At 39.6% G+C, this 15608-nt stretch overlaps 1 protein-coding gene across 15 annotated transcripts in view; it reads left to right on the top strand.

Annotated features, from left to right (window-relative positions):
- The window catches only part of mef2aa (myocyte enhancer factor 2aa), a 63030-nt gene that overhangs the window by 1577 nt on the left and 45845 nt on the right, over positions 1-15608 (top strand). For 12 of the 15 annotated variants that reach the window (XM_044194043.1, XM_044194041.1, XM_044194039.1 and 9 more), the window contains exon 1: positions 2214-2405. The exons of 1 other annotated variant lie outside the window; for it this stretch is intronic. The gene's annotated coding sequence lies outside the window, so the exon portion shown is untranslated. Of the gene's footprint in view, positions 1-2213; positions 2406-5068; positions 5196-15608 lie in introns of those variants that run through there. 2 more of the 15 variants (XM_044194031.1, XM_044194035.1) reach the window with 2 other exon arrangements.

Here is a 15608-nt window from a genome sequence, read left to right as displayed (position 1 = left end):
GACTCTTATACCAATACCGGCCTGTTAAAACCTGGCAGGTGGAATTTGTGCGTGCTTTAATATTGTTTGTCTGGAGCCTGAGTTTGAAAAGCAAAAGTGGGCCGAAGCTCAAGTAAACTGCAAAAAGAGCCAGCCTGCATCACCTCACGTGGCCATAAATCACGCCCCCATTTAACCTGAACGGCCAAGAGCCAAGGGCAGGATAATGCAGACTAAATTTAATAAACTTAAAGCAATTATCTTTTAAATTGCACCATTATTGCAGTTTGTTGTTATAAACTATGACATAAGAAGAATGCAACTATTATGAATTTAACCTATATATATATATTTAATGCAGGACATGTTTTGTATGGACATTAAAAGCCATTAAGGACAGTTGTGACTCCTTGGCCTAGAGCCTCGAGGAATCAGGAGGGATGAGGAAGACTAGACAGGGCCTTTTCCTTTGGGACTGGGACTAACTGGTGAAAAAGGTAGCACAATACACTAGGGACCAGGCTATGCTAGACTAATACAAATGAGCTACATATGGCAGCGGCCATACTTTGTGAAACCCCTTTTCCTTCATTAGTGAGCACAGGATGCAATTAGAAGAGGATGTCTAAATAATCATGCATTGCTTCACTATTCAGCCAGTGCAATGGAGCCATCAAATCACTGATTCTGTTTGCAGAGATACCAGATTGCTTTGACTGCTACTTCTAAAAAGAGGAATGTAAGTATATTCAAACTTTAAGTGTCTTAGTCTGGTGACTCTTTGTAATGATGAAGTCATATGATATAGAAGCAGTCATTCAAAAGCAACATGACACACCTTTAAATGTTTGTGCAACTTGCATAGCTCCTCTGAGCCCCACAAGATTTCAGGTACACTTGGTATTCAAGCTGTGGTGGAAGCAGAGGATTCAAAGTAGCAACATCACAATATAAAAATACTTCATTATAAGTCAAAGTTCTACATTTAGAAATTTACTTGAGTAAACATATATAGATTTTGTACAAAATTTAAGATTGGTACACAATCTAAGATGAAGATTTTATATATGCATATAAAATCTTAAACTCCACTAACTATAGCTGTCAAAACCCACTTGGTACTTAATTTATTTTCTGACCTGTATTATAGTGTATTATATTTTTTGCTTAGTACTTCTATTCCTGTGTGCACTGACATGATAGTGAGCTGCTGTAACAAGAGTTTCCCCTCGGGGATCAATAAAGTATTTCTGATTCTGATTTCTGATTCTGATAAAAGTACAAATGTGTCTGAACTGGCAGAAAAGAGAAAATACTTGAGTAAAATATGTACTTGAGTAAATCTACTTACTTTCCAACATTGTATTCAAGCCCTATGTGAAACAGGTAGTCCTATTAACTTGTAATAGGTTTAAATTGCTGCATTTCTTCATAATAATTGCCCATGTGCATGTAGTTACCCCGTCTAAACTTGGCCACACGTTCATCCCATTCATATTAAATACATAATTGAAACAGTCGATTATAATTGTGCCGGATTTCTATCGCACCTGCTTCCAAAAGCCAGTAAAAACAGCCCGCTGGGCCAGGTACCACACCTCCTCTGATCCTGCTCATACACGTGACATGCTCATATGCGAGTCAAACAGGTCCCGCCTTCCTCCTGTAATTGGCTTCTTGACAGACGCTGCAGATTTTCATTGGCTGTGGGGAGTGCCCTTCAAACCAAATTCCTCTGCTGTTGTCTTAGAGATGTGACGTCAAATGTAGCTAATGTGATGAGGCTGAGCCGAGTAATTTTGGAAAGTAGTTGTCCAAATTTAAAGTCAGTCTAGAAGAAAACAGATTGTACTTCAGTAATTATTCTTTCCTTCAGATAGGTTTGTTAGTTGTTTTTGGATCTTAGTTCTGCCAAAGTTTCCATAAGTTTAGTCTGTTTTATACTGTAACTGACTCATCCTCAGGGCTGTTTGTAACAGAGTTGTTATAATGATTATGAAACGAACCAAACAACAGCAGTATATTAAAAAACGAATGTATACGTATATAGGCTAATAGTAAAGTTATCAGTAAAGTAGGCTATGTGTTGTCCGTTGTATGACCACTCGGATTCATTGTCACTGTATTGTATGCGAGACTTTTACTATTTGTTCTAATGTTTTGACGGCAGTGTGTGTGTGTGTGAGTGTGTGTGCGCGCGTGAGAGAGAGAGAGAGAGAGAGAGAGAGAGAGGACGGAGAGAGAGGGAGGCAGTTCGTCAGATAAGGGGAGGAGTCTCTCACTGACAAGAGGGAGACTGGCTTTTCTGAGTTTGTCAGCTCCCCCTAAAATAGCAGTCAGCGTGTAAATGTGAACTGAAATTACGTTTATCCACTGGAGCCACCGATATAGAGTGTCTATACACGGCGACTGACTTGGGAGTAAAGGTGAGTAACGGAAATAGAAACAATGTTGCGGAGTATGGCAGCGGTACTGTAGCTACAGTGAGTGAGAGTAGAAAAGCGCAAGAGGGAGACGTAGAGTGGATTTGGGAGACGTAGACATTAACTGTAAATCTATCTATCTATCTATCTATCTATCTATCTATCTATCTATCTATCTATCTATCTATCTATCTATCTATCTATCTATCTATCTATCTATCTATCTATCTATCTATCTATCTATCTATCTATCTATCTTCTCCGGGGTATTTGCCGAATATGAGATACAGAATGTAAAAGATGGGTCGTGTCACTTAACAGTCATGTTACATTATCAGTACGATTTTGATGCCGTAAAATGTCTTAGTGTCTGTTTAAAGGGTGCAGTCAAACGCGCGCGCTGTTGATATCAGTCAATCGCGAGAAACTTTTAGAGGATTCATCTTAAACAGTAATACGCCGGTAAAACGCTTTACTTTAGGTCCTTCAGGATGGTCCGTTTGTGAATTATAAATCTTAAAACTCCCTTAATCGTGGGATCTAAAGTGTGAAGTGTTAAACAGTAGTCTACTTTGTATTAAAACATGCGCATCGTTTGGGCAAAATAGTAATCAATGTGTATATAATAACACTGTTGAGCCATCACAACAACAGCAGGCTACAGTTCACACAGTGAACAACCCGGTTATAGAAGTTGCGGTCTGATATTGACTTTACAGCAAATTGTATGTTTGCACATTATGCAACTTCTATAAAACATGTTAACCCTTCCAACCTACTTTAACTTAAAATATAGTAAATCATTATTTAATTTTGAGTTTTGCACATGGGCGCTAAAGGTTGCCAGTTTTGATAATTGCTTGACTTTAGTGGTAAATCTAGATAGTGCTGGTCAGCCCGTGCAGATGACATCATTACACTTGCTTACTGCCATGCATGTTGTCACCCGTGTTGTCTGTATAACTACAACATACTGTAATACCTGCCAACCACAGGTAGTCGCAAGACAGCAAGTCTAAGGTAATTTTATTTTGGCACTTTAACATCATGAACTGATTCAAGTCCTTATATTTGACTTGTCATTACTTTATTTAAGAGAGATGATGGTGGTTAATGACTGGTTAAAGCTGAAATAAGATCAACTGAATCAGGTTAATTGATGTAACATGTTTGGAGGTAATTGTTGTCTTCATGCTACATTAGAAGATCACTTGAAGATCACACTTTTTTTATTACTTAAAGTGAAAGGCTATGGGACAGTGCACAGTAAATTTCCGATAAGCTGTCTCGGCAGTTTTGTAACAGAGCTTGTGAGAGAGGATCTTTGCTGTCTGGTGGTTCTTTGAATCTCTGGGGCATCTTGTGACCCCTCACCAGAGTGGGTAATGGCCAACAGTAACCTGACCTTCTCAAATGTGTCTAGTGTATGCCTATCACCATACATGTCTCATTAACACTGTACAGAGGGAGTAGTTTTTATTCACTTCTCTATTCGTTTCTCTTTTTACAAGTTAATATTGGTATGAATTTAGTCTTTGGAAAACTTTCTGTTCTGACATGTTGCAACTTGTAAAGTGTGTTTTTTGTTATTGTATGGATAAAATCCAGCAATTCAAACTGTGTATCAGCATCCTTAAAATCTGTGTATTTGTTGTATTGTTTACTACTATACCTTTAAAAATGATTATTTTGCCATAACCCCAATAGTAAACATTTTACTACTTACAGTATGTCCCTCAGTTATCAGGTCGAACCAATGATACATTTTATTGTTAAAGTAATTCTTCAGGGACATGAGTTGTTGCAGCAGTATTAAAGCATACTTGTATTTTTCACTGTCCATTTTATGTTACTGCATGTACATTACCATACCAGCTGTCTGCCAGTGATTCCTAAAACAAAGCAGTAAAGCACCCTCCAATCTGCAGTCATTAACTTCTGTGCTGCCTCAGGCTTCGCCAGTAATGGGCCTTGTTGCTCATGATCCACATCACGTGAGCTTTTATGTCTAATGTGTAGATGAGGGATTCTTTCAATGCTGCTAAAATGAATATCAACAATTTATGTCGTATATTAGTCAAAGGAATGTATATGATGTCTGTGAAGGCACGGATAGAGCCATCATAAATGTTTTTCTCATACATGCGGTGAACTGTTGCTCTAACCGCAGAGACCCCAAATGTTCAAACTTAGCCATATACGCAAACACACACAGTGAGGTTTAATAATATATCTATTCGATTCCACCCTGTATTATTTGATCAACGGTGTGATGATGTAGTAATGCGAGCTAGATGGAGGATATTCCACGATGACTGCCACTGTTTATTAAATGTTTTAGCCTTTTCCATATTATGTTTGTGTGCCCCTGCATGTCTCTGTAAATGTGCGTAAGTGCGTGTTAGCGTCTTAGCACAAGTTCTCAGTGGAAAGGGAGAAATGAGAGGTGGTGATGGTGTGAGGAACGGGCAGCTGCAGCATCTTTTACTGCACTCCTCATCCCACTTCAATCTCAGTGTCTCAGCTTCTCCTTCCAGGAGAAATGTGGAGTGTGTGGGCGAGTCGGATCTGCAATTAACGCTGGTTGTCAGAAAGAGAATGCTGGCGTTTACACCATGCCTCTGAATCACTGAGTGAGTCTTTCTCCTCCACTCTCCTCCTCCCAGGACATTTTTCCATGGAGGACAAAACACCAGAAAGCTGAAAGCCAAGGATGTATTGACAAAAAAAAAGAGAGATAGAAGCTGAACATTCTTGGTCCAATAAAGAGGATAGTGTTTCTTTGGTTGTTTGGTAAGCCAAGATGTTCTTTTCTACTGCAAATTTAGCTATAACATTACAGCAATTGTGGATATTACCATTGCTTTACAATTGTTTTATACATGTTTTAATTTTTTTTTACTTGATTGTGAATCTATTTTTTAAATCTTTTTTGCTTTATTTAAATTATATTTTTTGCAACATTGTAGTGGCATCTATACAGGGCTGGTTGTTATCTTAAAGTCAGGTTTAAGTACAGTTGACTTTTCTGGCAAAGTGGGAGAACATTAAATACAGTTTTGTGGTTGGTTTGGTTGATGAAACTGGCTATAATAAGGTAAGGTTCAGGTTAAGATAAACGTTTGTACAAGTTCACAGACAAATTCAAATGAGGTGACTTGGGACACTTTTTTAAAATTAATAATTGTCTTTCCTTTTTTCTTTGTTCATTTACTTTACTTAGTTTAGGTACTATGGCATGCTTGAACTGGTGTTTTTTAAAATTTTCTTTTAAGATCACTCCAAATAAAAGTGCCGTGATAATACTCACTGTCACATTGTAACTATTCAACTTTCTCTTTGATTAACAAAAGCATCTTAGTAACATGATTCATTGTTTATTGGAACTCTATCATCAATATGGAGATTCCAGCGTTTTCCTGTGAGACCTTGAGGTTGGATGCAGAATCTTGAGCCTGGCAGATAATGTTTTAGACCGCAGTCAACTGAAGACTGTCCCCTGTAGACTAAAGAGAGAAGACTTCTGCTGCTTTTTTTGGTAAACAAATAGCTGTCCGTTGTTGTACAGCAAATTAGACCTAAACTATGAATTTAAAGCAAAAAACTTTTGATAGTTTGATTTCACGTCAAGAGATTATTAATTTTTTCTTTCTGAGTTTGATTAATGCTAAATAGGTCATGGTGGGCCTTTGGCTAGCACTGCTACCTCACTGCAAGGAGGTCCTTGGTTCAGTTCCTGGCCCTCTTTCTGTGTGGCGTCTGCATGTGCTGTGATCATGAGCCATTGGTATGCGTGTGAAGTAGTACTGGGAGTCAGACAACATCAACTTGCTAATACTGCTTACCGTTTTACATGGAGGGATTGATTCAAAGTTGAAGGAATTTTTATTTAAACATTAAAATACAGTGCATACACTTCAATACAGTTTTCAAATATCACTGAGTCAATTGATAAAACTCAGACTACGCTTATTACTTGTCTGAACAAGTGGTTTTTAAAACTTTCTGAATATTTAGAATTATTAAATGCCATAATGACTGCTATAAAAACATATAGCTCTTGCATGCCCTCTAATAGCCTGATGTAAGCTCAGAGGGTGAATGTATTACTCGCTGAGGCACTGTTTGTATAGCAAGACAACTAGCAGTGACCTTTCAACTGTCCTGCCCTTGACTGAGACCTCTGGTGGTAAGCCACCCTGTTTGGCTCACTCAGCACATGTGCTGCTGAGCAGGGCAGAGCAGCTTAAGGCCGCACTGTCTTTTCCTGTCTCTCCTCTGCTCTTCCAAACAAGGCCTGACTGGAGGTCTCTTCACCTCTTCAACCAGGAGAATCAGCAGGAAGATCCTCAAGCAGAGCCGCACTCTAAATCTGCTGTTAATCTGCTTTCACCACTATGATCCTAGTCTGTCTCTCACTCCACATCCATACTGGTCGCTGACTGAGACTCATACAAACAAACAAACACATGGTGTTGTATAGCCACTGTAGCCACAGTAGTATAAAAATAAAATAACATCATAGTTATTTTCTATCTTGAATTTTCTAATTATTGTGTTTTTAGCCTCTATTTTTTAAAGCACCATACAGCATTTGTTGTTCCTGGCTACTGTGTTAATTTTTGACAATCATCATTCTCTAATGAGCAGAAAGAATAGTACATGCTCACAATGTGGTTTGGGAGGGTAGACTGTGGAAGCGTGCGGTGGAGCAAAGGTGATGACTTTGAGAAGTCAAGTCATTTAGCACCTTTCTAAGATACCTCCTCCTCCTTCTTTGGCTTTCTGGTGTGCAAGATAACCACAGTATCACGCTGTGCATCATCTTAAAAGGGAGGTCTTAGAGGGCTTATAACCCAAACATGTGTGCCCTGTGGTTTGGTTAGCCATTATTTTTTAACTTGTTTTCTTATTGTTGTTTACATGAAACATTTTGCCTGCATGGAGATATAATAATAGTGAGTGACTTCGTTGCTACACAATACTGTGGTTATATTTAAGATGAATCATGTAAGGACAAAAAATGATAGTTGAAAAGGAAGTTAAGAAAGACATCTCTTTGCTGAGTTGCATTTTAACTGAATTTTAATGAGACTGAAAAAAAAACATAAATCAAAGGAATATATTATAATCTAATTTACTAGATCAAAAGATCTCCCATGATTGCTAATATACCCCGCTGTATTGAATTCTTGATGTTCTACTGTAGGTCTTAAAAAGCATCTCTCACTGGAGATTTAACATCTCTGGCTTTGTATAAGTCGATTAAGTAGAAGCATCACAAATAGACAAACAATTGAACTGTGTGCAAAGTAAACTTCAGTCTGGCAAGCTCTGTGTGATAAAGCTGTTTGTTACAGAGTGCTAAAATAGGCGATTTGAAAAATCAGTTACAGCCTTTATCACCATTTAATTTAGTCTCCCATTATGTTACACGGGAAGAAGTAGAGTCCAATAGAAAAGTGTTTATCAATGGCTGGTGTAGTAAATACAGCTGTGTGACTTGGGTTTCCTACAGCGAGCACATTGACTAAAAGTCTAGTAGCTGGTGGAAGGAAGAGTTGGATCTCCTGCAGCTGGACCGGCCCTGTGGCCTACCAAGCTGCAGGAAGGAGGTCCGACCTGTGATATCCTTGTTTTTCTGTTTGTCTGAGAAGCCCTGTGAATCAAGACAGCTGGGGGGGATGTGATTCCTCCCATTATTCTGCAGCACACATCAGCCATATGAACAGGGAAGGGAAGTGACCCAGCCCCCTCTGCTCTCTGGAAGCTGCTCTAGTCCACCGCAGGACTCTGACTTGTAGTTCAAAGTTGTCTTCCTCTCTGCTGTTAGGGCTGAACTCTAGCAGCATGAACACTGCAACGCCTTATGCATGTTCTTTTTAGCTAGAGCACGAGTTTCCAAACTGTTAGACCCAGAGCAGTATGTTGTGTTTACGTTGTGTGTGCAGATTCAGGATGGTAAGAATGTCTTTTTGACAAGCCAGAGTATCATCTCTAGGCTTTGACAGCATCCTAAAGGGTAAACATTACTCCTCTTTACTCTTTAAGTGGACACAATTTCAAAATATTTGCACTTTGGCAGGCCATATTAAAATTTTAATTCAGTTAAAACTAGTCTTAAAATCAAGGGCATTCAGAAAGTATTGTCATTGCATCTCCAGTCTCTAGATCCCAGCTCTCTATAGTGTGACTGTGATTGTGAGTGAGGTGTTGAGTCTGCCCGCTGTTTGTGCGTCTGCCCGTCTGTCCTCTCCCTTTCTCCCAGTCCACTTTCCATCTGTGTGCTGTGGGCCACAAATCTAGTTGAAAATGGTGTAGTGTTTCCACCAGTGAGCCATTGCCAGCCTGTATTCATGTCAGAGTGTGTTCTTGATTTTGTTTCTCTCTTCTCAACCTCTGTCGCTGGTCCAACTACCAGGGGTGTTCAGAACATATGGGGGATCCATCATCAGCTGCTGGCCCTGGACCTCAGGACTAGAGGCTATCAGCAAACAGTTTGACTGAAAAGATTCCTGGAGAGGCGAGCAGCAGCAGGACCTGTGGGGGTCTCTCCCTTTCTCTGTCTGTCTCCTTCTCTCTCTATCACACTGTTTGCACACAGTGTTCATGTGACAGCTAGCACACATCATCTGATTTGGGAGAAACTGTGGGCCGTAGCTGCAGATTATTGAATGCCGTTCATTGATGTCAATAGACTTTCAAATTGAGATAGACATGGGAAAAAAATCTTTCAGATTGAAGTCAGTTTTACAACTTTTATCAGTGATAAAGAAATTATGGTATGCCTTTTGCATATTTTTTGTCCCATGCGCCCTATGGATATAGGGCTTTCAGGGATAGTCTGCTATTGAAGCTGTTAAAACACATCATTCACAAAGCAGACTCTGATTATTCAAAATGAAAACTGTCTCTCAGTGTGACGTTACAGAAACCTCATAACACAAAACCCCATGACAGACATTCACAAACCCAGATTTTATTCATTTTCCAGCCACTTCCACTCTGTATGCATCACACTGTATTTTCAGAAATGGGTGAGCAGTTGCTTTATTTGAAGTGTTTTTATTTGAAAATGAAACGTGTGAATAACAGGCCTGTGTGAGATCATTAACAGACTAATTCTATAACATAAAATTGTAAGAAAAAAAAATCAATGCTACTTTAGCCAGCCCCTTTCGCTGTTATGACTCATGGCCATCCTCACTGCTCAGATTGCATAAACCTTTTATGTAATGGAACACTGTGGGAAAGAGGCATAGAGTGGAAGAGAAAAATGGGAAGAGAAAATCAAATATTTATTCTAAGCTTTTTAATTTTTTTTTCCCATTAAAAGCAGACATTCTCTGAAGGCAGACAGTAACTATAATCCTTAACAATATGGACTACATGTATGTGTACCAAAAACTGTTGTTGTTCTGCAGCACTCACTATTTATTTAGTTAAATATGCCTGCTGATCATCAAACAAACACCAGGGGAGAATTGAATATCTGGAATCTCAGTGTCTAATCTAGATCCACAGTGTTTCCAAAGATGTGTTGAGATCGGGTAAATGTGTTGCTGCTGAGACACATTATGCATGACGTCCCTAATATCCTTACACTGTGGATTCCCCCTGGAGGAAGATCCTGGTTCATCTTTGCTGTTTACCATCTCTGAGTTGCGGTCTGCACAACATCAAAAGGCTGCCATGGCACTTAACACAGCTCGCAGGGTTCCTGGGAGGGTGGGGGACTGTTGCTCCCTATGGTGTTGACATTATTATTGTTCCCTGGTGAGATGATGATGATAGACAACCATGCAAATGGACACATGCCATCATACCATATCAGACCACAGCACCACACTGTAATGCTATGCAAATTTATAAACCTCTAGGACCATGCATGCATAAGTTTTTCTGTGTTTGTGCATGTGTGTTTGTGTGTCTGTGTGCAAGTGTTAGAAAGTGGAAGTGTTGATCCATAAAGAGTGCTGAATACTGATGTTGTGCCATGTCAAGATACTGACTTGTGAAACTGACATACTGTCATAAGGAATGTCGGTGATGGAGGGATTTTGCTCAGAGACAGTTTGTTAAAACAATGGCGTTAATATGCAGTGAGTTGTTAGTCATTAGTTTGTCAATTGCATTTTACTGATATAGCATGACATACTGTAGATTGGCTGATTAGAAATTATTTCTAAGGGTTAAGAGGTTAACCTAATAGAAGTTGAGAAGTTTCTCAAGCCACAATGATGCTTTACTCTGTGCTACTATGAGAATGACACTAGCCCCATATTGTGCCTCTCATGTATCACCATTACATTTGAGTCACAGAGCTAAGCATACAAGTTTCCCAAAAATAAATATCCAGTGATCTTTGAAAAATCCAGGTCTTCTAACAACACTTATAGTTGTTCCAAAGGTATTTCCAGATTCCTCAAAGACTCTGCGCACCATCTGGATGGAAAAATGTTGCACAATAAAAAATGATTTTTAACCAATGTAATGGCAAGAACAAACAGACTCTCTGATATAATAACATACAGATATTATTATAATTGTTTGGCGTCAATACTTAATCTGTGTATGATTGTTTGGACTGCGAGATGAGAACAGTACACTGATAATGATGACATGGAACTACAAATTATCCTATTGACTGTTATGTCCATACTTCAGGGACACTCTTCCCCCCGGGCTGAGGAGCCTGACCCTGAAGACTGGATAAATAACTGATGCTCTTTTTCCTCTGTACTCATTCAGAGCAGATTATACTGATGTATGTTTTTGCTGCTGTGAGTCCGTCTGCAGACGCTTGAAGTAAACCAACAGAAAGACAAGCGATTGCCTTGAGTGTTTCTTTATTCCAAAGGAATTGCTACTACACCAGTTTCTCAAGTTGCAATTGTATTTCGGAAATGACACATCTTTGTTCTTTTTGTAAAATTCAAGTAAAATATTAACCCGATATGTTGTATGAAAATATCAAATATAGGAAAGAAACATCAATATACAGTATACCAATATATATATGATTAAAAAATTTGAGCGAGGAGAGATATTAGAAAAAAGCGCAGAAACTTGGGGAAACAGGTTAAAAATAATTTTGTCGTGGGGTGGATGAAATATTTTTTTCATCTAGATGGTTAGAAGTGTCTTTTTTGTTGAAATACCTTTGGGGGTTTTCGCTTGGTAATTATTTCACGTAAACTCAGATGCTTAGCTCTGTGACTCAAATGTAACAGTAATACTTTAGAGGCACAACCTGGGGCTGGTAGGACACTATAGTATCTGTACCATACATGTATGATATCTCAGTTGTCAAGTGCATTAATTTTTAATGAGACATAATTTATCACCCTAGCCTTGCATCAAGGAAGTTATCATCATTTTCTTTGTTCATAAAAGTTTCACTCAAATGTGCATCAAGGGATTTACCTTGAGGAGGAGAGTAGCTTTTCTACATGAAATGGATATAACTGTTAGGAGAGGGTCATCTCTTTATCCTTGAGAAACTGAGAATCCATTCATTGGCTGGGCTCGAAAACCTGACTGACGCAAATGGATCATTGGGAATAGAAGTGTCCCAGCAGTAATTATGTTACAACGCCGCTGCCGCACACTACCACAGAGGTGGGATGGGCGCGGGGTGCTTCTTTTAGTCTTGTTTCCCTTACATCTTTCCACATAGTTAACACAGTCATACTGTCTTCTCTCTCCCACTCTCTCTATCTGACTCTCTCTCTCTCTCTCTCTCTCTCTCTCTCTCTCTCTCTCTCACTCTTGTTTTTTTTTCTGTCTCTTTTTCATACACACACCTGCTATCAAACCCAAATGTACGTGAAGTGCAGTGGAAAGTTTTTGACTAACATTTATCCTGCTCTGTTAAGTGAATGTCTTGTCCCTCTGTTGAATGAGTAAGGAAAAAGTTGGTAGCTGATCATGTCACCTATTTGTCACTGTTGTCTTCCTGGCCTCTAGATCTCTGCTGCCTGTGCCTTGAAGCTAAAGCAAAAATGTCTGTTTCATTTTTTTCCTGCTATCCAGGGCTCTGTGGCACTAAGTCAGTTAAAAAAGAGACATGAAATTAATGTAATGTCAATGGCATTTTCTCATGAAACCCCAAGGCACTTAGTCAAAGTCACCTTGCATAGTCCTCTCATCCCCTGACAGTACTGTGAGAGTGAGATGGAGGATGTCTGTCTGGTAATACTGTCAGTGTATGATGTCCTTTGGTTATTGGTTGTTATATCCACTCATTGTCATTCAGATTTTGTAGAGATTGGATACATGTCCGGTATTTATCTGAAGAGAATCATCGTTTCCATTCAGTCAGCTGTTAAACGTGGTCTACACTGAAACATTTTCTCAGTGAGAACAGGTTCATCCTGTGGGGTTTTCTTTCCTTTTAATGTCATTTTGGAGGTGATAAGTAGCTTTCTGTGTCCTGGTCCCTGTCTTACAGCACCATCCCCCAGCCCAAGCAAGGTGCTAGCAGTATGGAGGATTGTTTGAACTTGCATTGATCCAATGCGGATTACAGCTGGGTCATTGGAGAGTTGGACTGAGCTACCAGTCATCAGGGCAGATTAACCACTCGCTGTCTGCTTGGCTGCCATTTCAGTGCAGGGTCTCACTGTTGACTTTGTGACTGTCCCCACTGTGCAGGTCACATTTTTATATGTTACTCGATTGAGTTAGGTTCAGACTGATTTAATATGTAGAGGAAACATACTGCTTAATGAAATAAGACAAAAAAGCTTGACGGCCTTCTTACATGGCTATAAATCTGTAAGCAATTTATGAAACATTTACCAGTCTTAATTTTACAATCTCAAGATTTTGGCTGGCAGGGTTTTCTTTTGCACGTATATGTATTTGATTTTCTTTCAATTTTTATTATTTCTTCTTTTAATCATTTTACCCTTTCCTTTAAATGTCATTTAAATCATTCTCTGGCATGAGAAATGTCAGCCCAAGCAATGCTTTACAGAGGAAGGGGAAGTGCTGCAAAAAGTCCATGTTTTGCAGACTGCCCCACCTCTTGCTACATTCCTCAAAGCCTCCTTTTTCACTTTTTTGTTCGCATGCCCTTGCGATAGCTCTTATTAATTATATCTCATTAGTTGCCTTGGAAACTGAGGTGAGGGAATGTATAACATGAGTTCAACGAAAGAGAGAAAGAAAAAGAGAGAACGAAATCATGAGAAAAAAGAAAGAAAGAAGGGGGAGGGTTGAAAAGAGGGGATGGAGAAAGTGGTTGTTGAGGGATCAGCCGTGTGTCAGATTAGCATCAGGAGACATTAACACTAGTGATGCTGCTGGGGCCACAATCCTGCCTTTCACTGCTGGAGAGGGAGATAAGCACACTCTCACAAAAGGGAAGAGAGACAGAGCGTGAGAGGGCTGGCTTGCCTCCACTCCCCTCAGGCCAACAGCCCCATTTACAGGTACAACACCTCCTGATGAAAGCAAGAACAAAGAGGTGGATGTTCATTTTCTACCGCGCTGGTGTCAAGGCTCCATTGAAACAAATCGGTACAACTGTGGATTTAGTCTGCTTCGCTTTATGTCTTCAGTCTGCCAGAAACTAATCATAACCCAAGCCCCAGTGTTGCCACTTTGAGTTTGATACACTTCAGAACGTTGTCATGGATTATTTCACAGAATACCCATATCAATGCACATAAGATTACATCATGCGTGAGGCTGTTGCATCCAATCAGAAATGTAGTTCTTTGTTTGTTGTTGTTTCAATGTATATCAACTCGTGTTGCGAGAGCTGTGATTCATTCTTATGTAACCGTTGTAGTGTTTGAATAACAAGAAAAGGTCTCTGTGCCTACTAATTGTAAAGTGAGTGACTGAGAGCAGCATGTGCACGTCGTCCAGCCTGTGTAATGATCCTTCCAGTAAACATAATAAGCACACAGAGCGAAGCCACAAGAGATGAACCTCTGTTGTTGTTTAGTCTCAGACTTTCAGTCAGGACGGTAATAAGGAGAAGGATCAGAGGGGAAGGGTGTCCCCAAGGTGGTCCCTCCCTTTCTTCCTCCTCTCCATCACTCCCCAGCTCCCTCTGACTCCCCCGCAGAGAAGCATGTAGAAGGGTCCTGAATAACAGGAAGTGGAGGGGCAGGAAGTTGAGTCTTGTCTGCCCACGGCCTGTGGTAGAATACTGAGGCTAATGCTGCCTTGCACAGGAAGCGCAACTGTCATGGCTATGCTCAAGACTTTGGCTGCTGTCCATCACCTTCAAAGAAGTGGAGGCATGGATGCTTCATTAACACAACTTTTAATATACTAGATCTTATTTGGACATTTGAGATATGGACTGGAATGGATTATAGTTGTGTAGATTTAGATGATACAGTTTTATTGTATTACAAACATACAGAATAACTTTGCCCTCATTTTTTGCTCATTAGCTAAACCCTGCAACATAAATCTACTATGTAATTTTATGTTACCTTTTATATAGGACAACAGTTGAGGGAGTAATGCCTCAACTTTGTGTGGAGTGAACACAGGCTTACAAGCACAGAGGGAGGAAGACGTGCTGGATCCAGTAATTACACTGGGAACTGAGCATGTTTTATTGATTGTGAAAGGGCCAGGCCTGTCACCAAGCCTCCCAGTGTCTCCATGGTCTGTCTTAAGGGAGGAGGAGGCAGACTGGCCTTCCTGTCACTTGACCAGTCTCACACCTTGTCATGGAGGACCAAAGCAGCTCTGGTCTGAAACGATTGAAATTCTTAGTTACTTTTATAGATACTGCGTATTTCAAAACGTGTATGTGTGTTTAACAGAATGTACAGTAAGGAATGGACTCCTTCTGTTAGTCATATTGACATTCTGTCAAGCTGATGTGGTCGTTCCTATGGCAACATATTCTCTGCACATTGATTTATGTGTTACAAATGTTTGGTAAGCAACTTTCAGAAGTGCTGGACTGGTTTATATCAAAATGGACCAGGTGTATTATATCAAGGTCTTTTAAAAGAGTATGTGATGAGATGCTGTTATACAATGTGCTGCCTTGTATGTACAAACTAGGGATGCACCCAGTTCTCCCCCGACACCAATTCTGATTTTTTTATTTTTTTATTTTTTATTTATCTGTGTAGAATTTACTAAGAAATATGTGAGCTAACATGAAGCTGTAACTTCATGTTAGCTGTAAGACATATATATATATATATATATATATATATTTAT

The sequence above is a fragment of the Siniperca chuatsi genome, linkage group LG4, assembly GCF_020085105.1.
Source record: "Siniperca chuatsi isolate FFG_IHB_CAS linkage group LG4, ASM2008510v1, whole genome shotgun sequence".
Taxonomy (NCBI): domain Eukaryota; kingdom Metazoa; phylum Chordata; class Actinopteri; order Centrarchiformes; family Sinipercidae; genus Siniperca; species Siniperca chuatsi.
This window is presented reverse-complemented; position numbering and strand designations above follow the sequence as displayed.